This window comes from Polypterus senegalus, chromosome 7 (genome assembly GCF_016835505.1).
Source record: "Polypterus senegalus isolate Bchr_013 chromosome 7, ASM1683550v1, whole genome shotgun sequence".
NCBI classification, from domain to species: Eukaryota; Metazoa; Chordata; class Cladistia; order Polypteriformes; family Polypteridae; genus Polypterus; species Polypterus senegalus.
In genome coordinates this window covers 54,506,926-54,514,899 of record NC_053160.1, presented here as the reverse complement: position 1 = coordinate 54,514,899, position 7,974 = coordinate 54,506,926, and the positions used below count along the sequence as shown (strand labels likewise).

Below are 7,974 nucleotides of genomic sequence, written 5' to 3'. Positions count from 1 at the left end.
GAGAGATATAAAGAGGAAGAGTGCTAGAGTAGGTTATTTTTTATATTGGTCTTAGATAGTTGTACATTTTTTACAGCATATTGTCTTTCTGCTCCTCTTTACTCATTTGTGCTTTACTTATATATATCCATCCATCCATCCATCCATCCATTATCCAACCCGCTATATCCTAACTACAGGGTCCCAGGGGTCTGCTGGAGCCAATCCCAGCCAACACAGGGCGTAAGTCAGAAAACAAACCCAGGGCAGGGTGCCAGCCCACCGCAGGGCACAAACTCACACATAGACCCACAAAACCAAGTACACACTAGGGACAATTTAGGATCGCCAATGCACCTAACCTGCATGTCTTTGGACTGTGGGAGGAAACCGGAGCACCCGGAGGAAACCCAGGCAGACGCGGGGAGAACATGCAAACTAACTGCGAGGCAGCAGCGCTACCCACTGCGCCACCGTGCCGCCTACTTATATATATGTTAAATTAAATAAACATTCAGCTAAATTAGATTTGGTCAAGGCAATTTAAACTGCATTTTATTTTGATCCCCTTCAGTTCCAGTCAATGAAACCCACCCATGATTGTTGAATTTATTCCTGGTCTTGTCTCATTTGAGTGCTACAAACTGCAGCAATCATGTGCAACCATTTTCATTTTCAAATCTATTTCAGACAAAGAAAGTGAGAGAAACGCTTTATTATGCAATATATATCAGTGTGTGCTTTTTTGTCCTATTACATTTCTTCTTGGAGATGTTAAGTGTGTTTATTTAAACAGTGTAATACATTTTCTTATCAATCTTAATTTTTTTTCTGTTAAACTAACATGAAAATGTTGTACCAATCCCTAATCAATACAATTATAAGAAAAAAATGGGTGACCAACACTACTTCTCTACTGACCCCACACTATTACAGATCATATCACACACTCTGTAAATAGCAGAAAAAATGCTCAGTGTACCGAGTGAATAAAAAGACAAAAAATGGAATAGTATATACTTTAGATTTCTTTCTAAAAGCGTCATTTTCTTCTTCTTCACACAGATGTACCTAAAACCTTCCACACTTCCCAAAAAGAAGCCAACAAATGACGTGACTTTTTTTGTCTTTTTATTCACAAAGTACAATGAGCAACCTGACAAGTTCACTAAAACTGGAGCGATGCAGAGAGTATTAGCATGGCCCCTGGCACAAGGATGACATGCATAATCATGGAAGCAGCCCTCTTTTGTAGGTAGTGTGGTGAAGTGGTTAAGGCTTGTAGGTTCAAATGCCGCTACTGACACTGCATGACTATGAGCAAGTCACCTGTGCTCCAAATGGAAAAAACAAATAGTATCTCAGATGTTGTCAGTTTCTTTTGAAAATAGTATCAGCCAAAAATGTAAATATTAATAATAAAAGTGAATTAGCAGGCTTTCTTATACTGTAAGAGCAAAAGAAATGCTTTGTTGAGAATGGGCCACTCACATATATAATTCATCTATTCCCATTTGAATGTTTCCAAAATATCACTGTGTTAAGGTTTGGGTGTTACTTTCAACTTCAACCTGCCCGTTAACTGCTTCAGTTTACTGTGAAGAAATAACCAACACTTGCACAAAATCTTAATCAGATTCCATCTTTGACCCTTCAAGTACTTCATTTAAAGTAGCAGCTGGAAAACACCTCACATATTCTTCTCTACTTTTCACCACTTCACTCAAGTAAGTCATCTTGCTGCTCGTGTTTGTTTAACACAAAGTGATTCAACTCTGTCACTCTTTCTCCATGCAACAAGCTCTGCCATCCTGGGACTAGTCTAGTAGCTCTTCAGTGCACTTTCTGTTCTTTTATGTCTTTCTAGTAATCTTCTTCTTCTTTCGGCTGCTCCCGTTAGGGGTTGCCACAGCGGATCATCTGTCCGCATATGGATTTGGCAAAATTTTACACTGGATGCCCTTCCTGACGTAACCCTCGGAAATCCAAACATCACAAATTATTCCAATTATAGCCACATAACTTGCTTGAGCTTGCTCTCCATGCAGCACAACATAACCCACCATCTGTTTAAACTTTTTTAATTGCTTCTGTTCATTGTCTAGTGATTTACACTGGGAGAATCATGTCTTTCTCCTAGGGTGTATTTTCTAGTTCTAGACCACTCACTGTGGTATTACTCTCCATTTACTTGAATTAAAGTTTGTTTGTAGGGGTAGGGTGTTGCACTGTGTTAGCCCTAATAGATGAAATGAGATGTCAGGCAAAATGACACCTATTATTGGATAACTGAAGAGCTTACAATATGCAAGCTTTAAAGACATCTGAGGCCCTTTCTTCAGGCCTCTTGTAATCTGAACAAATTAATGTTTATTGCCACATATTTAACTAAACATAGATTGAAATTGGAAATTTCAGAGAAAACTGAATGAAAGAGCAAGATGCTGAAACCAGTGGACTTTCCAAGAACATATGTCAGAATGTGCCAGGAACATTATCCTGAACACCCAAAACTGGCAGTTGCAGTTTAAATCTGAAGCCAGGCCCATGGCAAAGCATTCATGGGAAGTAAGGTAAAGGCAATTTCAGATAGACAAATTCAGATTGAATGTTTTAAAGGTTGGGGTTTGGAGAAGGCACAGCTGTTCTTGAAAATGGATCTTCATAAAAGAGGGGCTTTCAGGGAAGAGATTACAAAGCTGGACAGATTAAATGGGTAAGGGTCTGTAAGATGCCATGGAAGAAAGGGTATGCAGAGCTGCCATTGGCCTCAATGACGTGGACAGTGAACTGGCAAAGTTATATAGGGGATGGGAAGTGGAGAAGAAAAAGTTATATCATAAGAACAGATCTAGGCTGAAGGTAGTAGTGGGAGCAGGAAAAAAAGATTGAGGAAACAAACATGTCTGTGCTAAGATGCTACACTTCCATCCTTCCTTTTTAACATACAAGGTATAATGTGAACAGGTTAAAATATTTATTCATAATGTTACACAGTGCTGGTTCTTTGGATAAGGTGTTTAGGCAATTGCCTCACACAGAACATTGGTCTGGGAAGCATTTTGATACATGAATATTTTTTTTACATTTTTACATAATTATACAAAAAATGAGAGTCAATTTTGAACTGTAATGGTTACATACACATCAAATGTAAATGTACATATTTTTTCAATACTGTATTGCTAATTTAAAAGTTTTTAATTTCTCAGAACTGCAAATTTCACCACTTCATCACACTCCAAGATCCAGAGCATCAAAATAGCGCATGTGCATTTCACAACTACATGTCAGTAACTGAAATTGGCTTTCACTTCCCTGATTTTCACATATTGCGCTGTGTATATATTGACGATCATATTGTAAAAAGTTATTAATTTCTGGAATGTTGTTAAGGTATCAGTCACATGCAGAATGTGCTAAATATCTTGTAAGTTTGACCCTGCAAGGGATAAAGCTGGTTTAGGAAATGGTTGGATGAATAGATGGATGTTTGCAGTGTGTGTGTTTAGTTATAAATGTCAGGTCTTTAGTTTGTTGGACAATGTGAAACTGCCAAGGTTATTTTAAATACAAAGAGGATTGTTTGACTTATGTTAGGTAGATTGCCCAGAGGGGACTGGGCGGTCTCTTGGTCTGGAACCCCTACAGATTTTATTTTTTTTCTCCAGCCTTTGGAGTTTATTTTTGTTTTTTCTGTCCACCCTGGCCATCGGACCTTACTCTTATTCTATGTTAATTAATGTTGACTTATGTTTATCTTTTATTGTGTCTTCTATTTTTCTATTCATTTTGTAAAGCACTTTGAGCTACATTTTTTTGTATGAATATGTGCTATATAAATAAATGTTGATTGACTGATTGATTTTGAAAAGCATACAGGATAAGCAATTCACATTCAATTTCACAACAGCAAAATTCAATAAAATATATATGCATGCCAAACAGAAGCTGTGAAAAATATATGCATTTTTGAGTCAGTTTAAGTGCGGACTCCCATCTAAAAAGACATTCTTGTAAAACCGATTTTTTGTTCCTTGACATCAAATATACGGGGTAATCTCTATATATAATCTTCATTTGGATCTTGATCTTTGTTTGTCCGTGAATGAATTAGAAGAAGAAGCACTAGATGGCAGTAGAGAGACAGCTAACATAAGTATTGCATTAAGAATCTCCTCCAGGCTTATACTACTTAAGACTGTAGTACTCCAGTCACACCTCAAAACACAGACATTCAAACTAAACAAATTGTTGTGCTTTAAATTAACTAAAGAGATCTTCATTTAGATCTTGATCTTTGTTTGTCCGTGAATGAATTAGAAGAAGAAGCACTAGATGGCAGTAGAGAGACAGCTAAAACATAAGTATTGCATTAAGAATCTCCTCCAGGCTTATACTACTTAAGACTGTAGTACTCCAGTCACACCTCAAAACACAGACATTCAAACTAAACAAATTGTTGTGCTTTAAATTAACTAAAGAGATCTTCATTTAGATCTTGATCTTTGTTTGTCCGCGAATTCCACGCATGCGTAGATCACCTTCAAGTTTAGTACGTTGTTGTTACTCACAGATGTCAACAATGTGCCGGAATAACGAAAGGGGTGGTGGACAGTGTTACGCTGGTTAGCTCCTGAGGCCTGGTTAGAGAATGAGATTGCTGAAGATAAAAGGTATGTGCCTAGGTAACATATGAATGAAAGAAAGACAGTGAGTAAAATGAATGACAACGTAACAGCACATTCCGGAAATTATTATTGTTATGTTGTAGCCGGCAAGTGCTGCGTGTCTCACAGTTGCACCGTGGCTTGCTCACATGTCAGTGAAGTGATCCCTATTTATGCTTAAAAGAGCCTGGATACCTATGTGTCCCCCTTTTATAACCATTGCTCCGTGTATATTGCCTTACTCTTTGGATTGCCACAAAGCAACCTGTGAGATTGGAGGAAGGTTGAGAAGACATCGTGAGAGGAGATGATAGCGTCGTGAAAACGAGATGGACTGTGAACGGACAGAACAGAAATGCTCCCACACCACCACATAATTACTATTCGAACAGTGATTCCGAGTAGGCCGTTCCTATTGAATCAATGTCCAAGGGTTTTCTTTTGTAATTTTGTTTCCCTTATAAAAAAATCATAATGCTGTGCGACGAAGGGCCAAGTTCACGACTGGCAGCCACGTTTAAACAGGGAGCCCTTCATAGACAACTTTGACACGCGCAACGTAGTTGGGCGCACATGGCTAGTTATTATTATAGTAATATTGCATGAAATTATAGTAAAGTTCTGTGTGTCCAGTCCCTCAGAGCCTTCTGATTGGTCACTTTGGCTTTGGCAACTTGTCGAAAGAGGAAGTGCGAGTGTGAGATGCATGAGGAGCAGGGACATGCAGTCAGGGGAGGCTGCCTCACCTGTCATCATGAAAAGTAAAAAACTAATAATGATAACATAAAATAAATTTGTCCACAGGTCTGTGCTATAAATTTGTTTTCTGTATGATTCCAATAAAATCGCTGAATTGGCACATTTCTGGATCAACTAGAGGGGAGAAATGCGAGTTGCGGCAGCAACGTGAGTCACCTCCCCTCAGACTGTGCTGTCCCTCACACACTGAATTGATGCCTGCAATTGGCACATGCCTGTTGCTGTTTCTCTGTATGTCGCCAATATAATGTTTGTAGACACATTTATTATAAACCTGACATTCCACAGTCTGGCTAATATCTTTAATGAATATGCGTGACATATTTAGTCTTGCTGATTGTTCATAAAACCGTAGTGAAAGGGCACAAGGTGAGGAAGACAGTACTGTGACGCACCAAAGGGGTGCATGTGAGCCCAACAGATGCTTGTTTCTGCTGTTCTTCTTTGCAGAGGCTCAGGGCGCCAATAAGTTATCGATATCAGAAAGTCAAGAGCACTGCAGCGGTCTATTTATTTTTATTTTTTGTTCCGACTGATTGCCAAAATGGAAGATTAAGTCTTTTAAAACTAAAGGAAAATAAGAAGGAAAGTGACAGAGATTTTTGTGGAGAAGATTAGGTGGCATGGACTACAAATGAAGGTAAGACCATAAATGGTTTTCATTTTTACAAAAATGGGATCAAACTAAGAAAAAAATCCAATATTTAAAAACGAAATTTTGACCTTAAATAAAATATTCTTTTGTTTTTCTTGTGATCCTTTTGTTGAACAGTCTGTATTAACATTGAATAAAGCATCAGAATTAAAAGCTTTTAAAAACAACTAAATATTTCTAACAAAGTCAAATTGAAATCTGTTTTTTTGTTGTACACCATTCTGTACTTTCATTTGTATTGAATGAGTATGAATTGAGGAATCGCAACGGTAAATTTAGAACAAATGGAGGGTGCAGAGCAAATGCGCTCTCTCGGCTCTCTCTCGCCGCTATAAATGTAACGTTCTTTCTTAGCCAAATATGTACCTTACCTATGTGTGTGTAACGAATGCTGATGAGATATGAAACATAACCAGTAGTCAATGAGCATGCTGCCAATTGAATAGTGAATAAGCTACTCTTTTGGGTTCATATATTTGTAAATCTGACTCTGAAGGAGCCAGTGCCTCACCAGCCATGAACCTCACCGCACGTCACTGACAAGGAGGTGTAAAGGCACACACTGAGAGAGCCACCTTCAAAGACAAAGTGTATAAAACTAAACTGGAGATGAGAAAGGTACCTCAAAAATAATGAGAGTCTGAGCAGCAGGCTTTACAGGAACACACTTGAGAAAGACAGTGATGGTGAAGAGATGTCTGCATAAGTGAATACAGAGAAAAGGAAACTATTCTATTAGCTGTGTTCAATACATATTTGAGGGGCAGAAAAGATGCGCTTTGGCTCAGGCAGCTTCGTTTAAAGAGCTGGCCTTTATGTTGCATACAGAATGCAGAATTCTATGGAATACTATAATTTTGACAGTATGCTTAAATCTAAAGTATAAAGTAACTGCTGTGGTGGGCTGGTGGCCTGCCCGGGGTTTGTTTCCTGCCTTGCACCCTGTGATGGCTAGGAATGGCTCCAGCAGGCCCCCGTGACACTGTAGTTAGGATATAGCGGGTTGGATAATGGATGGATGGATAAAGTAACTGTAGCTCTATGATTGTGCTCTGCACATGCTCTCATTTTTACTCATAAGCTTTTATTAAAGGCCACCATCTGTTGCCCTTCCAGTCATCCAGTTAGTAACAAAATGAGACTAGAAAAGGAAACTGCATTTAGTTGTAGCCTTTAATACTGGTATTCAATGCCATGAACAAACAGCTGTAACAGGCACAGGAAACAGTACATAATGATGAAGAAGATACTCTGCTTTTAGTAAAGAATGTAGTAGGCTGTCATCTTGTTAATGCTGATTATCACAGGCTCTCCAGCTGACATCAGATGGTGTGCAATTGTAAGTGTTCAGTGGCCGGAGATGACCCAAACCGCAAAGGTGGATACATCAGCTTCCTGCTGATTTCAGAATTTTCTTTAATGTGCCACTTCAAAGCTATTCATATACAGTATTTCAGAGGAATACTTGGCTGATTGATTAATGATTTATTAAAAACATAAACTTGTCTTACACAGCAGAAGTAATTGTTTAAAAAATACATTTTTAACATTGTCATATTTCATACACTGAGCAGGGAGTTCTGGTCTAGTATCACTGTAGCCACTCCTAAATCCAGAACTGATAATGCACAGTACAGTACAGCGTACTGGGAAATGATGCTCAGTTTTGGGCTTCATATTACAAGAAATATGGAGAAAAATCAAGAAAAAAACCCACTAGATTTATTCTAATGGGTCATGTACTTCGAGAAATGATTGAGGTTTAGTTAAGCAAATCAAAATTTGTGACAGGAAGTAGGGTTTAAACTTACTTTTAAAATAAATGGAGTAAATGCCAACCATTTCCCTAAAATGAGCCATTTAACAAGTAAATGGTGTACAGATGGGCAACAATAAATTTCAAAAATATTT

The 7,974-nt window shown here is 38.2% G+C and overlaps 1 non-coding gene across 1 annotated transcript; it reads left to right on the top strand.

Annotated features, from left to right (window-relative positions):
• Positions 1–1,126: 1,126 nt before the first annotated feature.
• Positions 1,127–1,232, top strand: LOC120533134. The gene has a single exon (XR_005634431.1). It is a non-coding gene; the product is annotated as a U6 spliceosomal RNA (small nuclear RNA).
• Positions 1,233–7,974: the final 6,742 nt, after the last annotated feature.